General features: G+C 46.7%; 1 non-coding gene across 1 annotated transcript; it reads left to right on the top strand.

The window, feature by feature from the left end:
* Positions 1-18,312: 18,312 nt before the first annotated feature.
* On the top strand, positions 18,313-18,419 carry LOC123461086. The gene has a single exon (XR_006637404.1). It is a non-coding gene; the product is annotated as a U6 spliceosomal RNA (small nuclear RNA).
* Positions 18,420-21,508: the final 3,089 nt, after the last annotated feature.

Raw genomic sequence — 21,508 nt, 5'->3', positions numbered from 1 at the left:
TCATATGGAAAAAGGTCCTCCCACTGCAAGCCCGGGAGACCCGGGGAGCCTGCTTTGAGGAAGGCAGGAGTCCTTTGCAATTAGCACACTGTTGATACAAACAGCAGCCTCCATGTAGTTGGAAATAGTTTGTTTGCTGGGGCGAATTAGCATTCCCTTGCACTACTATGACAACAGAGGCCTACCTCGCTCCTCTGTGCTTCTCTGCCTCGTTTGACTCAGCCTGCCTGATGGTTGGTGGAAAGGAAGCGGGGATTACTGGCTTTTAACCATGATCGATTATGGATAAGCAGGTCTGAGTGCATGAACTTGAGCCGTATGATTTGTACCCTAAAGCCGCCCAACCCACCTCCCTAGGTTTTCCTTCAAGGATCGAGGGATTCCTTTCCTCCGGGCAGGTTCCACTATCCGTGCACAGGGAAGTAAAAGCACAGAAAACACACAAAAATCATCAGAGCAGCATAAAACCCGGGCCCAGGAGGACTGGGGGTTGCAGCACACTGGCAGCATGCTTGTCAAGTCTGGGGACCCTGTGTTCAATCCTGAGCACCTCAAAGAAGAAGAAGGAAGAGGAGGGGGAGGAGAAGAGGAAGCAGAAGAGGAAAAGTCCAGCCCAGAACGCTTCCCTCAGCGTCTGCCTTTGTAACCATTAACTTCCCAGTGGTCTCCAGTGACTGGTAACGGAAGTTATCGCTTAATAGATACAGAGTTTCAATATAGATTGACCCAAAAAGAGAGTTTTGGAGAGGATGGTAGTAATGGTTACAAAACAAAACAGTTGTACTTAACACCACTAAACTCTACACTTGAAAATAAGCAGAATGATCATCTTTATTTTACAACAAAGTTTTTTCTTTAATATTTTATTTTTATTTATTTATTTGACAGAGAAAGAGGGAGAGCTAGAGAATGGGCACGCCAAGGCCTCCAGCCACTGATAGCAAGCTCCAGACACATGCGCCCCCTTGTGTAGCTGGCTAATGTGGGTCCTGGGGAATCGAACCTGGGTCTTTTGGCTTTGCAAACAAATGCCTTAACCGCTAAGCCATCCCTCCAGCCCTACAACAAAGTTTTAAAGATTCAAATCGCAGAGTGTAACCACACTTGCTGGTAACCGCAGTCCTATGAGAGCCAGAAACCTGAGAGTCGCTGGAGTTCCTTAGTCAGCCAGTCTGACCACCCCCTCCCTAAAAAAAAAAAAAAAGAAAGAAAGAAAGAAGGAAGGAAGGAAGGAAGGAAGGAAGGAAGGAAGGAAGGAAGAAAGGGAAGAAAGAGGAAACAAAGAAAGAAAAGGTGGCAGCTCTGATTCAGTGAGAGATTTGGTCTCAAGGATAGAGGAGATCTCGAGGATTGGATGTCCTCCTCTGGCCTCTGCGCACGCACGCACACACACACACACACACACACGCATGCACGCACACACGCACACATGCACACACGCACAGCTTCAAATTGACCTCTGCATCTACTGTGAGCTGCTCGGCTTCTCTGAGCCACTTTTCTGCAGAAATGCAGTAAGATGATCTATATGCAGCACTTAACACGACGCCCACTGCAAGGTAAGAGTGTGGTAAAAGGCACAATGGCCATTGGCCTCATGTCTACTGTGTAGACTTTGCTCCTAACTGCCGCAGGTGAGGAAAGAACCAGAGGCAGGGGAAGCTGAGCATCGGGTCCAGTACCCCAGGGCCAGCTGATGAAGGGTCAGCTCAGGGGGCTTTGCCTCCAACAGCGCCCACCCACCACCACCGCCAGGAGGTCACTTCCCAGCGGGCCCCGCCTGTCCTGCCGCTGGCACTGCGGACGGACCATGAGCAGCCATCCTCACCCACGCACGGCCACGCCCATGAGCAGCACGTGGCCTTGAGGCCACATGTGGGTGAGCAGCAAGATTTGTCTCTTCACATGTGACACAAAGGAAGAGCAAGGATGTGAGCTTTTGCGACTGTCCCTTTAATCCTGTTGAGAAAGGGGTACAATTAGGGTGACTGGACCCCTTATGGTAAAAAAAAAAAAAAAGGCAGGAAAATTTGCACGTGCTAGAAAGCAAAGATGATCTGACTTCTTATCTCTTGCTTGGTACCCTAGACCTATTTTTCCACAAACAACCAGGCCCCCTCCTGGGAGGGAGGTCTTTCATAAGATTTACACACTGTGGCTGGTCAAGCTCAGCCCCTAGAACTTGGTGTCAGGCTAGCCTCTTCCTGAGACAGCCCCTATCCCTAACCAACCACCGCCCTTTGGTTCACTGGAGCCGGAAGACAGCCCGCCACCATAACGTGATAAATTCCTTTGCACGGGGAGGGCAGACTCTCTGACCACTTGGGAACTTCCAGCTGTGGGTGAGTTTTTTCCTCTGCTGGCCCAGGCCCAGCTGGGAGGGCCCCGTAGCCCTGACTCTCCACATGGGTTCTTTATCCCCTCCAGCTCCCCACATGGTAGAAGCTCCTTGAAATTTCTTTTCTCTTTTTTTTCCATTTTTTTTTTCTAGTTCCTCTATGTGGGATCTCTAGCCACATGGGTTCCTTTCCTTGGCTCCGTACTTCCCTTAATAAATATAAGTTAATAATTATCCTTCTCAGTCTTCTTCTTTTAAAATATTTTATTATTTTTATTTATTTATTAGAGAGAGAATGGGCACACCAGGGCCACCAGCCACTGCAAACGAACTCTAGATGCATGCGCCCCCTTGTGCATCTGGCTAACGTGGGTCCCGGGGAATCGAACCTGGGTCCTTTGACTTTTCAGGCAAACGCCTTAACCGCTAAGCCATCCCTCCAGCCCCTCAGTCTTTTTTTTATTCAATTCTTTGATCAAAATGAGAAACAAAGCTAAGGTTTTAGGTTCAAGGACTTTCTTGGACCCCAAGCATCCCATTACAGTGTCATCGAAACCACTCAGGGGGACAGGCATAGTGGTGTTTACCTGTAATGACAGCATTTGGAAAGCTGAAGCAGGACAATTACCATGAGTTCCAGGCCAGTCAGGGCTACAGAGAATGAGTTCCTATCTCTTTAAAAAAAAAAAAACACACAAAAAACTCTGGGCTGGAGAGATGGCTTAGCAGTTAAGCTAAGGACCCTAGTTCAAGGCTCGATTCCCCAGCACCCACGTTAGCCAGATGCACAAGGGGGCGCATGCATCTGGAGTTCGTTTGCAGTGGCTGGAGGCCCTGGCGCGCCCATTCTCTCTCTCTCTCTATCTGCCTCTTTTTCTCTCTGTCACTTTCAAATAAATAAAAATTAAAAAAAAAACCTCAGATGAATAGAAACTGAACTCCAACTAGGTCATCCTTTCTTTTGACTGCATGAATGTTGCAGGTGCACATATATGTGGCACGTGAGTGCACGTGTGTGCAGGTGCATGTGTGTATGCATGTGGAGGCCAGAGACTGATGTCAGGTGTCTTCCTAGATGGCGCTCTACCTTATTTGCTGAGGCAGGGTCTCTCATTTGAACCTAGAGCTTGCTGATGAACTAATCTAGCTAGCTGGTTTGCCTCCTGAGCGCAGGGATTATAGGTTGGCTCCCACGCACACCCACCATTTCGGTGGGTGCTGGGGATCTGAACTGCAGCAAGCATGTTTCTGACTGAACCATCCCTGCAGCCCTGAAGTCATCTTTTCTGTATCTAATTCCTGTTGAATATTTCAGAGGCAGTGAGTTGGAAAGTAGGACTGGGGGAGATGGGGGTGCTTCTCCAGTTGCCTCCAAATGCTCTTTGCAGCAGCTCCCAGGAACCCTGATGTAGCATAAAGCACACATGAGTGATGATCTCCTGTAACTAAGTCCCCAAACCTCCTCTACGGCTGGGCAAAGCCATCTAACACAAAGCATTTTTCATAATAAAGTGCCAATTGCCTTGTAATTCACTGAATGCCTGTATTCAAAAAGGCACCAATGACAGAGTAGACTTTAGGTGTCTTGTTTCCTCTCATCATTGCATGGCTTCTGGAAGCAGTGTGTTGCTGCCATGGCTCAGCACCACCAGGGAGACCATATGTGACTAGTCCAGGAAGAGACAGAGATGCAAAAGTCAAAGAATAGTGCAGAATATGGTTATTACACAATGTGGTGGTATCATAGGTCAGGAATGGTGTGATGGTTGGAATCTGATATGACAAGCCTAGCCTTGTGTGTTTTGAATACTTAGTTCTCACACTTGGGTCCCAATTACTGGCAATTTGGGAGGTAGAGCCTTGCTAGAGGAGTTGTGTCACTGGAGGCAGACGTGGAGGTTTATTAATCCAGCCCTACCAGGTGTTCAGAGCTCTTGCTGCTTCCTTCTGGTTGATGGGACAAGATGTGATACCCACCCTCTGCTCTGGCATGCTTTCCTTGCCATGATGAAACTTCCCCTCAAGACCATAAGCGGGCATAAACCCTGTCCTCTCATAAGCTTCATCTGGTTGGGTGTTTTGTCCCACCAACAAGAAAGTGACTGCTACAGATGGTTTATGAATGAATAGATAAGTGAGTGAAGGAAAAAGACAAACTTCCCCTGCAGAAGAATTCTAAATTACTTATGTAGACGCACAGTCCTCAAGAAGGCAGAGTGTGGTCCCTACCCTGAAGTGTGGGCCTCCTTAGTGACTACCTCCCAAAGCACACATGTGGAAAGATGAGTTCCTGTAAGGTGGCTAGTGGCCCTGGCACACTCATTCTCTCTCTCCTCCCCCTCACTTTTTCTTTATCATAAATAACTAAATAAAATACTAAAAGAAGAGGGCTGGATAGATGGCTTAGCAGTTAAGGTGCTTGCTTGCAAAGCCTAAGGACCCATGTTCTACTCTCCAGATCCCATATTAGCCAGATGCACACAGGTGAGGCTAGCACAGAGTCACACATGTCCACTAGGTGGCACAAGCATCTGGAGTTCAACTGCAGTGGCTGAAGCCCTGGTGTGCCAGTTCTCTCTCTTTCTCTCTCTCTCTGTCTCACTCACTCTCACTCTCTTCAAAAAAAAAAAAAAATACTAAAAGAAAAGAGCTGAGAGATTATTCTTCACTGTGTGAAGATAAGAGACAACCATCTGTCAGCAAGGCAGTGAGATCTCATCAGGCTTTCTCACCTTGGTCTTGAGCTTCTCAACAACTGTGAGAAATAAATGTTATGTTGTCCCTTCTTTGGTTTGTTTGTTACTGTAGCCCTACCTGAAGTAAGATAGAAACTGTCACAGCCAAGAAGGTCTACATTAGAGACATGGGTAATAAATTCTTTCTGTTGTTCTAGATGGGGTCCTGAAAAGGGGAAAAAAAAAAAAAGATACTAGAGAAAACTTAAAGAAGTCTGGGTGAAGTGTGGGCTTTATTTAATAGTGACCAACATCGGGCTGGGGAAATGGCTTAGCCATTAAGGCATTTGACTGAGAAGCCTAAGGACCCTGGTTCAATCCTGCAGGACCCATGTAAGCCAGATGCACAAAGGGTGCATGCGTTTGGAGCTCATTTGCAGTGGCTGGAGGCCCTGGCATTCCCATTGTCTCTTTCTCTCTACCTCTTCCTTTGTCTCTCTCAAATAAATAAATACATATTTAAAATAAAAATAATGACAAACATTGCTTGGGCCGTTGTTGTGATGAATGTGCCATGTGTTGTTAGAGGTTGGCAATAGGAAAAGTGGGTCTGGATCATTTTGACACTCTACCACCTCACACCTCTTCTATACATCAAAACTACCCCTAAAAGAAATGTTTACATAGGCACCTGGGGAGATTGCTCAGCAGTTAAAGGGACTTGCTTATAAAGCCTATGAGGGTTCAATTCCCCAATACTCACATAGAGCCAGATGCACAAAGTGGTGCATGCATGTGGAGTTCATTTGCTGTGGCAAGAGACCCTTACATGCCTCTTGCTCTCTCCTTCCCTTCCTCCTCAGAAATAAATGAAAATATTCTTTAAATTTACTCAGGAAAACAAAATAAGGAAACTTCCTTGCATAATCCAAAGCAGACCTGCTCCCACGGCATAACTTCAGACCATTAGTGGTGCTGAAGGCCCCTTCACCAGTCTTCAAACCTGAGACTTCAGGGTCCCCTGGGGGCACGGTGCATGGACGGAGCCTGCCACCCTCACCCCTGCCAGAGCCCTTCTCATCTGCTCTGCACCACTGCTCCTGCGTGGGATTTTTACTGAAACAAAGGGTTCTTCTGGTTGGAAGAGTTAGTTGCTGATCTGGTCCAACACTGTCTTCCAAGGTGCAGACAGAGGGTACCCTAGAAGGACACCAGGAAAGGGACAGAACCTAGGCTGCAGGTACCTGTGCGGGGTACCTGCGCCCATTCTCCAAGTGTTGCCTACGAGCTGGGAGCTCCTGAGCAGGTGCCTTGTCTAGTTTATGAGACCAGGAGAGCGCTTGAGACAGGGAGGACCTTTGTGAGGGCTGAGTGAATGGCACATTTCTCACCATGTGACTGCTCCAAAATGCCACTGCTACCCAAACCGAGAAAACTTTGCTGACATTTCAGAATAACACAAAGTACAGGTCTCCCGGGTGTGTGTCCATATGTTCGGTTTCCTTAAAACACTCTTCTGTATCTTGCGGCAAGCATCTCCTTCCGCAATTGCTCTTGGGGAGGAACCTCATATACCCTGTTGTAGCTAAATGCTGGGACAAGACACCTGACCAAAGGCAGCTGATTGAAGGGAAAAGGTTCATTTTGGTTGACAGTCTTGTGGGGAAGCTTCGGGATGGCAGGGAAAGGACGGGAGAGCAGAGGCTGGACGTCACTCCTTGCCACAGCAGGTGAGGACAGCAGCCAGACAGTGAGTTGGACTCTGGTATGAGAGAAGCTGTGTGTAACACCCCAAAGTGCCCATCTCCCACAACCTACCTCCTCCAGCAAGGCTCCACCTCCCAAGCCCAGCCATCAGCTTGGGATCATGCATTCAAAACACACGAGTTTATGGGTGACATCTGAATCAAACTGCCACACACCCATTCATCTTAAAAACTTATTGATCAAGCCTATGGCTAGAAGTGTCACAGTCTCTAGGGGTAAGCTACTCCTATTTGGTTAAACGAATATGCTGTGCTCATCAGATTACCCTCTGGATATTTATGTTGATGTCCATAGATTTGTGCTGCTCTCAATTTTGGTCAGAGAAGCTTCTTTTTCTTTCCACTTTATTAAAAAGTTATTTTTTTTTTTTTAAGGTAGGGTCTCACTCTATCCCAGGCTGACCTGGAATTCACTACGTAATCTCAGAGTGGCCTCAAACTCATGGCAATCCTCCTACCTCTTCCTCCCAAGTGCTGGGATTAAAGGCATGCACCACCATGCCCAGCCAACGATTTTTATTTATTTATTTATTTATTTGAGACAGACAGAGAGAGGGAGAGGGAGAATGGGTACACTTCTAGCCACTGCAAATAAACTCCAGATGAATGTGCTACCATGTGCATCTGTCTTACTTGGGACCTGGAGAATTGAACTTGGGGTCCATAGGCTTCACAGGCATATGCCTTAACTGCTAAGCCATCTCTTCAGCCCAAAGAAGTTTCTTTTTGCAGTAACTAGTGGAGAAACTCATGACTCATGCTAAGAAGTGACAGCTAATTGGTCAGCACCAAATGAGATATGTCTATCATACTTGCCAAGACTCAGAGAATGTAGTGGAAGAGGCGGCAGAAAGAATGTAAGGATGGGGAGGAGTGCTTTGTAACACTGCCTTCCAGACGCAAAACTGGTCATTGCATTCATGATCTCATAGCAACTGTTGTTACCTGCACAATATTGGGCCTATCAATGTGTCATCATGGATGATGGAGAGAAGGCAATTGTTTTTAATCATCACAATAGAAGAGGGATTAAACAGAAAGAGAAAAGTTCAGTGGAAAGGGAATGAGAGGAGATACCAAAGAAAGTAATGAGGGGATATTATGATCAACGTACACTTTGTACATGTATGAAAATTGTCAATAAAAAGTCATCATAAACCTTACTGATCACTTCCCACACATTATTCACAATAGCAGTAATCATCATTTATACAGTAAATACTCATTAAGCACCTACTATGTGCCAGACATCACTCCAGGTGTCCTGAACAGAGCAGGCCAATTCTTACCCCAGAGCTTTCCTTCCGTGTCCTGCCAGGGATCCCTAAGTGCATGAATGCTGCCTCTGTACGAGCCCAGTACTTGGGAGTCTCTGTTAACCCCACACCATCCAGTGGCCCGGGTGTCATTGATATCCTCACATCCAGATAAAGACATGGAGCCCTCATTTCCTCTCCAAACATTAGTTAGCAAGTAGCTAAGCTGAGATTTGAACCCAGGTATTATGAATCAAGAACACATGTTCTCGGGCTGGGGAGATGGCTTAGCAGTTAAGGCATTTGACCTACAAAGCCAAAGGACCCAGATTTGATTCCCCAGGACAGATGTAAACCAGATGCATAAGGGAGCGCACACATCTGGAGTTCTTTTGCAGTGGCTGGAAGCCCTGGCATGCCCATTCTCCCTCTCTCTCTCTCTCTCTCTCTCTCTCTCTCTCTCTCTCTCTCTCAAATGAATAAAATAAATAAATAAATAAAATGAGCACATGTTCTCAGGACTGGGGAAGATGGCTCCATGGGTAAAGTTCTTATCACAAAAGCATGAAGACCTGAGTTTGGATCCCCACAACCCGTGTAAAATGTGCACACTTGAAACCCTAGCTCTGGGGAGGCAGATACAAGAGAACCCCCAAGGCTTACTGATCAACTGGTCTGGTCAAATCAGTGAGCTCTGGCTTCAATGAGAGACTCTGTCTCAAAGAATAAGTTGGAGAGCAACTGAGGCAACCTCCCAGCATTGACCTCTGGCCTCCAATAGAGGTACACCTCCCAACCCCCCACTTCCCTCCCCCCCCCCACATACACACACATGAATATGCTTACATACATTCATACACACCCCTCATGGGGACACACCGGTGATGGTGACGTGCACACACCAGGTGATGGAAAGCAAGCAGCACTTTAACAATGCTGATCGTGCATCCAACATCCCTTCTCCATCCCTGCATGCAGGGCTTCCTGGAAAGAGCCAAGGCAGGAAGTAAGGCTTTGCTGAGAGGTCTGAACAAGGCCTCCCTGCCCAGAGAGTGGGACCCTCAGTGCAGGCCCCACATGACTCATCCCCTGGTGTAAGCCCCCAAACTGTGAGCTGTGTCTATCAGAGAGGGGGTTGTCAGGTGGGGTACCTAGCTGGCTGGGCAGGCACAGGAGGTACTCAGGAACTCAGATATGACCCATCCTCTAGTCCAGATAGCATCCCTACTCTGACTGCAAATTCAAGGAGGGACTGGAGAGGGGAAAAGTCCAGGCATGATGGGAGCCAGATGCTCTTTTTTATGTCTGTGCCAGGGCAACATGAGGAGCAGAAGGGAACCTTCCTAATGGCATTGCTGGGCACAGGTAGGACAAGGAGGGTGAGCCAGGTCCCTGTCCTGAAGGGATTCACAAGAAGTTGACCCAGAGTACAGAGGCTTGACTTACACAGCCTAGCAAACTGGCGGGCAGTGAGAGAGCCTTCCCTTGACAGGACAAAGGCCCAGGTCCTTCCCCTGAGCCCGGCTGTGATGAGCGAGAGTCAAAGTTCTCCGCCAGGACAGAGGGAGGGGAGAAACTAGCCAGAAGAGCCACAGCCCTGAGCCTCACAGCTCAGGGTGAGTGAGGAGGCTTGAGGGTGTGAGGTGTGCCAGTGACAAGGGAGAATAGGCAAGAGTGATGAGAAGAACTGGGAAGATAGCCCAGTAGTCAGACTGAAGCAGGTGGGTGTGTAGTACTGGAGAACTTGCCCTCCCTGCTTTTTTTTTTTCTTTCTTCTTCTTCTTTTGGTTTTTCAAAGTAAGATCTCACTCTCCAGCCCAGGCTGACCTGGAATTCACTATGTAGTCTCAGGGTGGCCTCGAGCTCTTATCAATCCTCCTACCTCTGCCTCCCAAGTACTGGGACTAAAGACCTGTGCCACCACACCCAGCTCCTCCCTGCTTTTTAAAAATAATCAGTGAATCAGGAATGAATTTTTTTTTTTTAGTTACTTGATTTTATTAGGCGAGGAAAGAGTTGCAGGCTATGTTCAGATTTTTTTATTACTATTATTTAGAAATTTCTCCTGACTACCAGTTCTAATTATTCATTGGCATTGAAATACTTACTGGGCACCTGCATGTCCCCAATGTTCCATCATGGGCTGGAGATGCAGTGGTGAAGTTGGCAAGACCTGACCTGACCTCACTGAGCTTATAGATTTGTGAGGAGGAAAGGTCTTAATTCCAACTGAGATGTGTGTAGAGAACAAGCCCAGGTGTAGTGAATGCCACCAGCCAGGGACTATATAATCTCTTGAGGATGTCCAAGAAGGCTGCCAAGAACTGGCAACTTTGCAGATGAGATCTGAAATCGGACTGAGTCCACTTCCGGACAGAGAGAAGTGTTGCATGGAGAAGGAACAGCACGTGCCTTGACCTGGTGGTGGGAAGGAGAACAGCACAGCGGACAATCAACGTAAACCCAGGTACATGGACTATGCAAACACAGGAGTGGGCGGCGGGAGCTGAGACCGGAAGTGGAGACAGGAGTCGGATTGGGCAAGGCCCTTGTCAGTCACTGTCAATAGCTTAGCTCTGGGGCTGGAGAGACGGCACAGGGGTAAGAGTATTCATGCTGGGCCAGCTTGAGGCACGAAGTCTGAGCCCCAGGACCCATATAGAAGCCAGGCATGGCCATACCTGCCTGTAACTCCAGGGCTGGGCAGGGGAAGAGGCAAGGAAATTACTGAGACTTGCTAGTCAGCCAGCCTAACCAAAAAAAAAAAAAAGGCATCTCCGAGTTCAGTGAGAGACTCTGTCCCCTAGAAATAAGGTACAAGAGGGAGAAGGATGGCCAAAGTCCTCCTGTGGCCTCTGCACATGGGCGCACACATAGGTGCACACTTATATATATACAGCATATGAGCACACACACATATGCACCATACATCCTACAGGCACACCAAAAAAACAAAAGAAAATAGATTTTAGACTTCATCCTCTTAATGTCAGAGGCAACATATTAGAGGGCAACGTATTTAAACAAAACAGTGACCAGATGTCCTTAGCATTTTAGAGAGAGCTTTATCCCAGTTACGTGGAAGCCCTTCCTGTTGGCCAGAGTCTCCATGGAAGCACAGAAATCGTTGAGAGGTGGAGTCTTGGGGTTTGGGAGTTGCCTTTTCTTGGAGTACAACAAAGGGCAATAGGGTTCATGGAATGTGATTCTGAGGATTTGAGCTTGGAGGGGGGGCCTAATGGCAACGTAGGATCAAGATGGAGAAGGTGGGAGAAGGAACAGAGGCTGACCAGAGACCAGGGCACCCTCCCATTCTGGCTTGTTAAAGACCAAGAGGGCGAAGGGGTGCGAGGGTCCATGGCAGGCACTAGGTGAAGGTGTCCTGGGGCCTCTAAAACCCACAGCTTGTACCTCCATCCCGACCCACGGTGATACAATCTTACCTCCAGCTGGCTAGATGACGCTGAGCTAAAGACACAAAAGGCCCCTCACTCGCTGACATTTTGGGGAGCTCATAGAATGGTGAGTTTCTCGAATCTAATCCCGGCACCAATAAGGAGCGGAAACATACTGTACCCATTAGAAAAGAAATGCAAATCGGAAAGGCAGGCGCTTGTGTCCATGACAACAGGGGGAGCGTATTTTGGCAAATCTGAGTTCATTTATATTCAAATAAATATTTCAGTCTATGACTCTGGCACTTTTTTTTTTTTTTTTTTTGCATGAGATATTTCCGAACCATATTGGATGTTGCTCTCGCGCTAAGAACCTGAGAATTAAAATGAAGGCCAATTTCAAAGTCTATCAGGCTCCAGCGTTCTGAGGTTGGTTTCACCTCCAGGAATGATGAACCAGGAGGTGATTCAGCACATTTGTATTAAGACTTCTTGAGCTGGAAAAGCCAGTTCAGTGTTATCCTAGAGTCCTTTCTTTGTACAAAGCAAAAAGAAACGCCAAGATTTCATTACAGACCAGCCTAGAAGTCAGGTCTCTCCTGATTCTTAGGCCAATGTGGTCTTTGGCACATCAAGCCAGGTGTTGAGACAGGAAGAGCAGCAGCCTATGAAGACTTTGCCACATCGGCTGTTTCTCTTTCAAAGGAGGGCGCTGTCCTGTGATTATAAAGGCAAATTGCGCTCTCAGTGAAAAATCTGTATAGTACCCAAAGCCCCAAAGACGTTTTCTCTAGTAAACCCTAAAGTTCCTCTTACAGACACCAGTAACGTTTTCACACATTTTCTCCCGGCTCTTTTTTTTTTTCTGCGCACATATCTCGTACATAATTGAAGTCTTAATATATGTGCAATTTTGCATCATAAGCATTTCCTCGAGTCATTAATTTTTTTTCCTTTGCAAAGAAGAAAGTCAATGAATAAATAATATTCTACCCTATAAATATACTATACATTTCCTAAATCAGTTATTGCGCTCACTGTTGGGTATTTCAGCAGTTTCCCATTTTTTTTTTTTTTATCATTTAAATGAGATCATGTTGGGTAGCTTTGTGTGTGTGCTTCTATTTGCACATCAGTTTATTTCCTTATCAGATTCCTAGGCACCAGGCCAAAGAGTCAGTAGAAACGGTTTCTGGTGCACACAGTGGCCTCTTATAGTCTGCTTCTCATTCTACCATTTCAGCTGCCTAGGGTCAAGTGCAGCCTGAAAACACTGAATGGAAAAATTCTAGGAGGAAAAGACTCATAAGTTTCAAGTAATTTTTTAAAATTTTGTTTGAGAGAGAAAAAGAAAGAGCCATGGGGGGGGGGAGCGGGAGAGAATGGACTCACCCGGTCTTCAGCCTCTGCAAACTAACTCCAGATGCATGCATCACCTTGTGCATCTGGCCTATGTGGCTCCTAGGGAATTGAACCTCTACAAACGAACTCCAGATGCATGCATCACCTTGTGCATCTGGCCTATGTGGCTCCTGGGGAATTGAACCTGGGTCTTTGGCTTTGCAGGAGAGCACCTTAACCACTAAGCCATCTCTCCAGCCCTCCAGGCCATTTTTATTATGGTGTATTGTTGTAAATGTTCCATTTATTATTGTTGTTTCTAAACTCTTACTGCACCTCATTTATAAATTAAAATGTCTCAAAGTTGCATATGGATAGAAAAATCCTAGTGAACATAGAGTCTGGTACTGTCCATGGTTTCAGGCATCTACTGGGGGTCTTGAAACATAATCCCCAACTCATTGGAAAGGGGATGTATTAGTTACTTTTCATCGCTGGGACAGAATACCCTACCAGAAACAGCTTGTGGAAGGGAAGGGGTTTATTTTGGTCTACAGTTCCAGACAGTTTCTTGGATCTAAGACTTTATTGTAATGGGGGAGAGAAGGAGGGGAGAGGTTTAGAGGTGTGTGTGTGTGTGTGAGAGGGAGAGAGAGAAAAAAAAGCGGAGAGACTTGCATTTGAGATCATACATTTTGGCAAGAGAGAAAAAAAAAAGTGTAAAGGCCAGGGAATGAGTTCTATGCAGAAAGGAGAGAAACCGCTCTGTGAGGGAGGGGCATTGGGTGATGTGCAGAAGTGTGGGTTGGAGGTAGGTGGCCTTCCCTCCAGTTAGCCCAGAGGTATAGTGAATTACCATACCACAGGAGGGAGTTCCAGAGTCCTAGGGTTAATATGGCTTGGTGGTAGGGGAAGGGGATGGATAGATGCAGAGCTTTGAGATTCTTAACAAAGAAGTCAAGCTATAATATCTCAAGTCCCCACCCCCGGCCCTCGCCCGCCCCAACTTCCTCCAGCAAGACTTTTAACTGCTAAAGATTGCACAGCCTTCCCAAACAGCACCACCAGATGGGGATTAAGTATTCAAACACATGAGCCTGTGGAAGCTCTTTCTGTTCCAACCACCACGGAGGGGGCACGGCACTGTGTACTGGACAGGCTCTGTTGTCCCGGGGAATGTGGAATGCTAATCTCACCACGGCTACTCCAGGCTTCAGGGAACATATACGGTCCCAAGCGGGTGAGAAGAAAAAGGCCAGATGGGCGCTGGGCTCCTGAGCTTGGAGGTGAACCCCCGCCTGGGGGTTCACCCTGCTGAGTGACAGAAGTCCTGGGCTTGTTGCGGATCTTGCCCAGCACGTTCCACGGCTGCGTCTGCAGTAGGTGCTGAAGAGCATCACCTCGAGACACGAGACACGTGCAGCCTCACCAGCTGCTTCTTGGGCCTGGGCAGGTTCAAGGCCACGAGAGTTCAGACTCAAACTAGGGAGACAGTTCAGAGGCTAAAGGCCTTTGCTTCCACAGCCAGCTGACCCAGGCCCAATTCCCTACCACACACGTAAAGCCGGATGCACAAAGTGGCATGAGCGCCTGACATTTGTTGGCAGTGGTATGAGACCCGCGCGTTGCGTGTGCATCTGTGTGCACATGCATGTGTACACACACGCATATATAAATAATAATTTCAAAGAGTGAAAACTCATCAGATAAACCTCTCTTAGTTGCATTTTTTTTTTCTTATAACATTGCCAAATGTAGAAAGAAAACTACTCCACATTACTGCTTGGCCCCTCTTCCACTGTGTTCTCTGGGTAAATAGACTTGGTAGGAGCATGGTAGGCGTGCATCCTAAGTTATCACAGGTGACGATGTCACCAAACGTTTTTGAGGATTTGCCTTCCAGGCCCTGTGCTAAAGTTTGCATATGGTTTTACCCTCTGAAATTCCTATTAAGGTTGATTCCTCCCTATGGGATATTAAGAGATAAAACCAGGTGATCAGGGTACTGGCCTCGTGTGTCAGTTAATCCACTCGTGCAATGAATGGATTAATCTCAAAAGCAAGTCGGCCATGAAAGCCATTTTGTTCTCCTGCGCGCTCTGAGCCCCATCACGTGGCGCTATAGGACTCTGCTAACAAGGAGGCCATCACCGGATGCAGTTGTTTGACCCCACACCAGAATCATGAGCAAAACAAAGTAGTCATAGGTCTTGTGTCATTAGCAACAACAACAACAAAAAAAAAAAAAACAACAACCAAGAGATAAACATTCCAAAACCACTGACCACTAAGCCAAAACCACACAGTTTAGAGCGTTGTAGTTATGATAACCCATTTCTGGTCACAGGTTGTGTCTTTGTAATGCTAACTGCTGGGATGTATAACCCCAAAATCTTAGTAGATATCACAGTGCACAAGTTTGCTCGTTCCTTAAAGTCCTAACAGGGGGTTCGTAATCCAAGCAGTGAGCCACTCTCTCCCACTAATGATTTCATGTCACAGGTCTTTTTGTTTGTTTGTTTGTTTGTTTGTTTGTTTGTTTGTTTGATTGATTGATTGACTGATTGTTGTTTTTCAAGGTAGGGTCTCACTATAGCCCAGGCTGACCTCGAATTCACTATGTAGTCTCAGGCTGGGCTCAAAGTCACTGCGATCCTCCTACCTCTGCCTCCTGAAGTGCTGGGATTGAAGGCGTGCGCCCCCACACCCGGCCCAGGTCTTTCACATTTGGCCGTTTTCACTTTGGCTTCTAAGGTCCATATGTTCATGTGACATGCTGGGAGGGATAAAGAATGACAAGTGCATGTTAAATGCTTTAGTATTTTTATTTAGAAACTTTGCATGGATGCATCATGTGTTGGGATCCTCATTTCCCTCCTCCCTGCCCCCATTCTTTGTGGGATTGCTGGTGTTCCCCATGGGGACGAATTCTTAACACTTCTTACGGTGATGACCAAAATGGTTCTTGTCACTTCCTCTTATGGTCCACGGAGTAGCACCTGGCCCCATGGTCACACTCACTTGCAAAGAAGGAGACACTGACCCGTCTATAAAAGACCAGGAGGACCAAGGTTCCCAGTAAGTTCAGGACAATATGTCCCTGCCTTTCATGGTCCACCAGCCTTTGCCCTGATGACACTTAGGTCTTTAATTAAAATAATACTGCCTTCATCATACATTTTTGATGCATTTTAATTTTTTAATACTGCACTGAAATATTATTTCTTTTAATTACTGAGCTTTTTGACACCTCCCTAAATTTTGCCCATCCCTCTTACCCCTAGAGTCAGGAATAGGAAACTCAGTGCAATGTGAGGGAAATACTTTCTACTCTCCTCTCATACAAACAACAGCTGGGCCAGGAGATTCTTCAATTATTTATGACTCCATGTTATTTGGAAATGAGACTAGAGACAGAAGAATCAAACCCTAACTTGGCCCCTGAGCAGCTGGGTGACCTGACACCAATTCCTTGGCCTTTCCATGCACGCTCACTGGTAGGCTGTTAGATGCGGATCACAAATCCTGGGCTATGGGGTTCCAGGTTCAATGAGACAGCTCATGAGCAAGACCTCGGCCCAGGTCCCAATAATCACGGGCAGAATCTGAGTCCATGGCTTTGATTGAGGCACAGTTGCTGCCCTAGCAACACCCCTTAACTCAGTAGTTCCAGAAGGCCTGTCCACGGCTCTTACCTGAGGGTCCACAGTCCTTGTCACAGGGCACTTTTATGAAATTTAAACCAGAATCTTTCTCACTGGATTTAATTTTTAATTTTAAAAATTGCATAATCCCATCCCCAAACCTCCTTTGTCTCATCTTTCCCACCCCTTCCACTGAACCCCTCTTCTTTCCTGCTATTTCCCTTCTAATTTTTTAAATATATTTTTTAAAATTTTTTTTGTTTGTTTATTTTTATTTATTTGAGAGTGACAGAGAGAAAGAGAGAGAAAGAGGCAGAAAGTGAGAGAACAGGCACGCCAGGGCTTCCAGCCTCTGCAAACGAACTCCAGACATGTGCGCCCCCTTGTGCATCTGGCTAACGTGGGTCCTGGGGAATCGAGCCTCGAACCAGGGTCCTTAGGCTTCACAGGCAATTGTTTAACCACTAAGCCATCTCTCCAGCCCTAACCTTCTAATTTGAAGTCATATTTTTTGTCCTCTTCAATCATCTATGACAACATGTTGATAGGCCTAATATACAGGTTTTCTGTATGACTATGAGGTCATGCAGGCAACCAGCACTTTCTGTCTGAAAAACAGCATTCTAAAGCACTCTTGGTCATGACATTCTTTCCACCACCGTCACCCCCATTTTGTTGTGAGATAGGGTCTCCATCTAGCCCAGCCTGACCTGGAATTCACTATGTAGTCTCAGACTGGCCTCAAACTCATGGTGATCCTCCTACCTCTGGTTCCTGAGTGCTGGGATTAAAGGCATGAGATGCCCAGCATCTTTCCACCCCCCTTTATACAGTGGTCCCTGAGCCCTTGGAGGGTGTAATAGAGATGTCTCATTTAGTGCTGAACACTCCACTGTCACTTCTCAGTGCGCTGATGAGTTTTGAGTCTCCCTGGCAGTCTCTCACACCTGAAAAAAGAAATTTTCTAACCAAAAGTGAGAGTAGCATTAACGTATGAGCATAAACATAAGTGTTTAGCAGGCAATGCAGTGGGCACAATATATCCAGTTAGCCAGACAACAGTCCTAGTAACTTCCCCCAGCCCTCCACTTCACAGGGCTCATGACCTTCCAGTCATAGGCTCTTGATGAGGTTTTCACTACCAGGCAGGAACTTCATACCATGGAACGGGCCTCAAATCCAATCAGAGACAGTTGGTTACCCCATAACTGACACACTGCTGTTGCACTAGTGAGTACATCTTGCCTGGCTGGCCAGTTGTATAGCTTGCCAGTCCACTGCTGAAACTACATGCTTAAGTTCACGCAGTCTTGAGATGAGAAGTAGAGAACACAAAGAATTTTTCATGGGCCTCATTCAACCAGGTGCTCATCCGTGAGAAGCAGCTGCAGGGCCGGGCACTGCGCTGGAGCTGGAAGCAGAAGCAGAGCAAGGCGGGCATGGAGGCCCCCACAGCACTCACAGTCAAGGTCAGGAGACAGGAGAACAGTGCACACACATGGAGACACGGGTACTGCGTGCAGGAGACAGGAGAACAGTGAATACACATGTAGAATGAGGTCATAATCACCAGCTCCTAGTATCTCTCTATGCGTCAAATATACTGTGATAAATCCATGCATACTTTTTCCCAATTACTCTACAAAATAAATACACTGGGCGATATGTGAGCATTCCACTTTACACATGTGGTAACTGATGTAATAAAATATTAAATTAAAAAAAAATAAAACATAAGCCGGGGATGGTGGCACACACCTTTAATCCCAGCACTCGGGAGGCAGAGGTAAGGAGGATCGCCATGAGTTCAAGGCTTCCCTGAGACTACGTAGTGAGTTCCAGTTCAGCCTGGGCTAGAGTGAAGCCCTACCTCAAAAAGAAAAGGAAAAGAAAACATGTGCTCGCTTTGGCAGCACATATAGTATAATTGGAACAATACAGAGAAGATTAGCATGGCCCCTGCGCAATGACGACACACAAATTCGTGAAGCGTTCCATATTTTTACGAGCCTAACTATGGTACCAACTTGGCTGTATTCACTGAGTACAAAACTAATTAATAAATATAAATTAATTAAAATAAATAGATAATTTTAAAGAAAGAAGAAGAAAACATTAAAGTACTCACCACAGATTGTTCAGCCATTGGCAGGTAAGTTCAGCATTGAACCAGGGCACTATGATGCCCTCTCCTCGGCCTGCCTTGGTACTCCTCAGCTGCTACACCCACTCAGGTGGCACCTTAGGGTTTCTGGGTGAAAAAGAAAGTCCTATCAATCAAGTATTCATTTCCTCTGAAATACTCTTTTGGGGACATGTTGGTCAGAAGGAGGGAAGGAGCGTGGGAAAAAGGAAAGGAAGAAAGGACTCTATAGTACCCTGCAAAGTCTCTGGGAAGTCGGGCAAGCTGGGCAACATCCAGGTTTCCCATGAGAACAGCCTGTGTCTCCCAAGAAGAAGTGTGCCTTCCCACCCCTGCTCTGTTCTACCACCGGCTGGGAACAGCCAGCATGGAAGCCGGGCCTCCAGGCAAACCCAGAGAGGAATTCAGAGCTGCTTGGTCACTACATTTTATTTTAAAGGATTTTTTTTTAAATTTATTTATTTGAGTGCGACAGACACAGAGAGAAAGACAGATAGAGAGAGAGAGAGAGAATGGGCGCGCCAGGGCTTCCAGCCTCTGCAAACGAACTCCAGATGCGTGCGCCCCCTTGTGCATCTGGCTAACGTGGGACCTGGGGAACCGAGCCTTGAACCGGGGTCCTTAGGCTTCACAGGCAAGCGCTTAACCGCTAAGCCATCTCTCCAGCCCGGTCACTACATTTTAAAAAATATTTTACTTATTTATTTGAGAGAGAGAAAGGCCGAGCAAGAGAGAGAGTGTGTGGGAATGTCACGCCAGGGCCTCCAGCCACTGCAAACAAACTCCAGACGCATGGGCCACCTTGAGCATCTGGCTTATGTGGTTACTGGGGAATCTAACCTGGGTCCTTAGGCTTTGAGGCAAGTGCCTTAACTGCTTAGCCATCTTTCCAGCCCTGCGTGTTGCCTTCTGACCTCCACTCCATACAGGCTGTTTTAAAATAGGGATCAATTAATGCCATAAAAGTAAATGATAATCTCTTGATCCTTGTTTCCTCCTTCACTGCTTGAGTGTAATCCACTGTTCCCCATTTATCAGACAGTTCTCTTTCCTTCTTTTAAATTTCATATTTTTAAGAAAAAGGGATTTTTTGTTTATTTTTACTTATTTATTTGAGAGCAACAGACAGAGAGAGAAAGAGGCAGAGAGAAAGAGAATGGGCATGCCAGGGCCTCCAGCCACTGCAAATGAACCCCAGACGTGTGCGCCCCCATGTGCATCTGGCTAACATGGGACCTAGGGAATTGAGCCTTGACCAGGGTCCTTAGGCTTCATAGGCAAGTGCTTAACCACTAAGCCATCTCTCCAGCCCAAAATTTCACATTTTTATTAATTTATTTGTAAGCAGAGAGAGAGAGAGATAAAGAATGGTCAAAACAGAACTTCCTGCAAACAAACTCCAGGTGCATGTGCCACTTTGCGCTCTTGGCATATGGGGCACTCTAATGCTTGCATCCAGTTCGAGTCTGGGTATGTGCCTAGATTGGACCCCAGAATAATAGAAACCAAAACTTTAAAGTATTGGGGGTTTTGTTGTTTTTGTTTTTCAAAACAGGATTTCACTCTAGCCCAAGCTAACTGGGAACTCACTCTGTAGTCCCAGGTTGGCCTCAAACTCATAGCAGTTCTCCTACTTCTGCCTCCTGAATGCTGGGATTAAAGGCATGTGCAACTATGCTCAATTGATTTTGTTTGTTTGTTTGTTTGTTTGTTTGTTTGTTTGTTTGTTTTTGGAAACAGTTTCTCATGTAACCCTGCCTCAAACTCACTAGATAGCCAAGGACGGCCTTGGACTTCTAATCCTCCTGTCTCTACCACCCAATGCTTGGGTTACAGGCATATGCCACCACACCTACTTTATGGGGTGTTGGGGATCAAGCCCAGGGCTTCTTGTGTGCTTGGAAAGCACTCTAGCAAGTGTGGTGCCTGAGACGTCCTCGGTCACCACACTTCTGGCACGTCACTCTTATATGTTGCTTCCTTGTCACCTATGAAACTGTAAGCTCCATGAGGGCAGGTACTGAGATGAGCGTCCTGTCTGCCTAGCTCTATAGCCCAGAGCTTGGCCCAATAACTATGCCTTGCACTCACAAATCTCAAAATCACCATGTAGCCTCCAATTTCCCATTGAACACATTTAATTATTGGTCACTGGCTGAGTCATTCTTACTCAGAGGCAATCTAATGGTGTCTCAACAGTTCTGATGGAGGGAGTTTACTTGAGGGTATGCGCAATTTTGCCTACTGCAGGTAAATCGGCTCTTTCTGGACCTTCTCACAAAGGACTCTGGGGGACACCTGAGGTAGGCATGACCTTGGCCATTTATCCTTTGTCCCACCAGAGCCACCATTAATGCCACCGCCGCCCACACACACACACACTACCCCATCATAATGCTGCCCTTGGACTGAGGTTGTGTCCTCTCCTGTCCCTTACAGACCCTTCAGGCATTCTCCCAGGCTTGGTTTTTAGAAGAGTGGTATGATCAGAGTTGACATTCAAGGGGTCAGACCCAAAGTCAATGAGCAGCATGGATGACAGCAGAGCAGGAGGTTTAGAGGCAGGGGACTCATTAGGAGACCATGACATTAAGCAGGGGAGAAGCGCGGCACTCTTACGTTTGCTAAGTCCCCAAACAGTTTAAAGCCAGTCATTTAAACATCCTGTCTCGTGTATTATCACACAGCTGACCCTCATTTAACATTGAGGCTTTTCTGCTCTGCGTGGTCCAGGCTATGGCCAGAAGGACACAGTAGACCTCTTGTGTCTGACAAGCACACTCCTCTTCCTCCCCATCTGCAGATCACCTTTGTGACCTCGCCAGGGATGATGTGTAAAGACAGCCCTGAAACTCTGTCTGGGCAGGTACATGGAGATTCAACCTTGCCGTCCTGTAGCTTAGCAGCTGTTCAGAGCTCCCTCACTCTCTCTTTCTGTCGTGAGCTCTCT

Source organism: Jaculus jaculus, chromosome 5, assembly GCF_020740685.1.
Source record: "Jaculus jaculus isolate mJacJac1 chromosome 5, mJacJac1.mat.Y.cur, whole genome shotgun sequence".
Classification (NCBI taxonomy): domain Eukaryota; kingdom Metazoa; phylum Chordata; class Mammalia; order Rodentia; family Dipodidae; genus Jaculus; species Jaculus jaculus.
The sequence above is the reverse complement of the archived record's forward strand: the minus strand, read 5'-3'. Positions and strand labels throughout refer to the sequence as shown.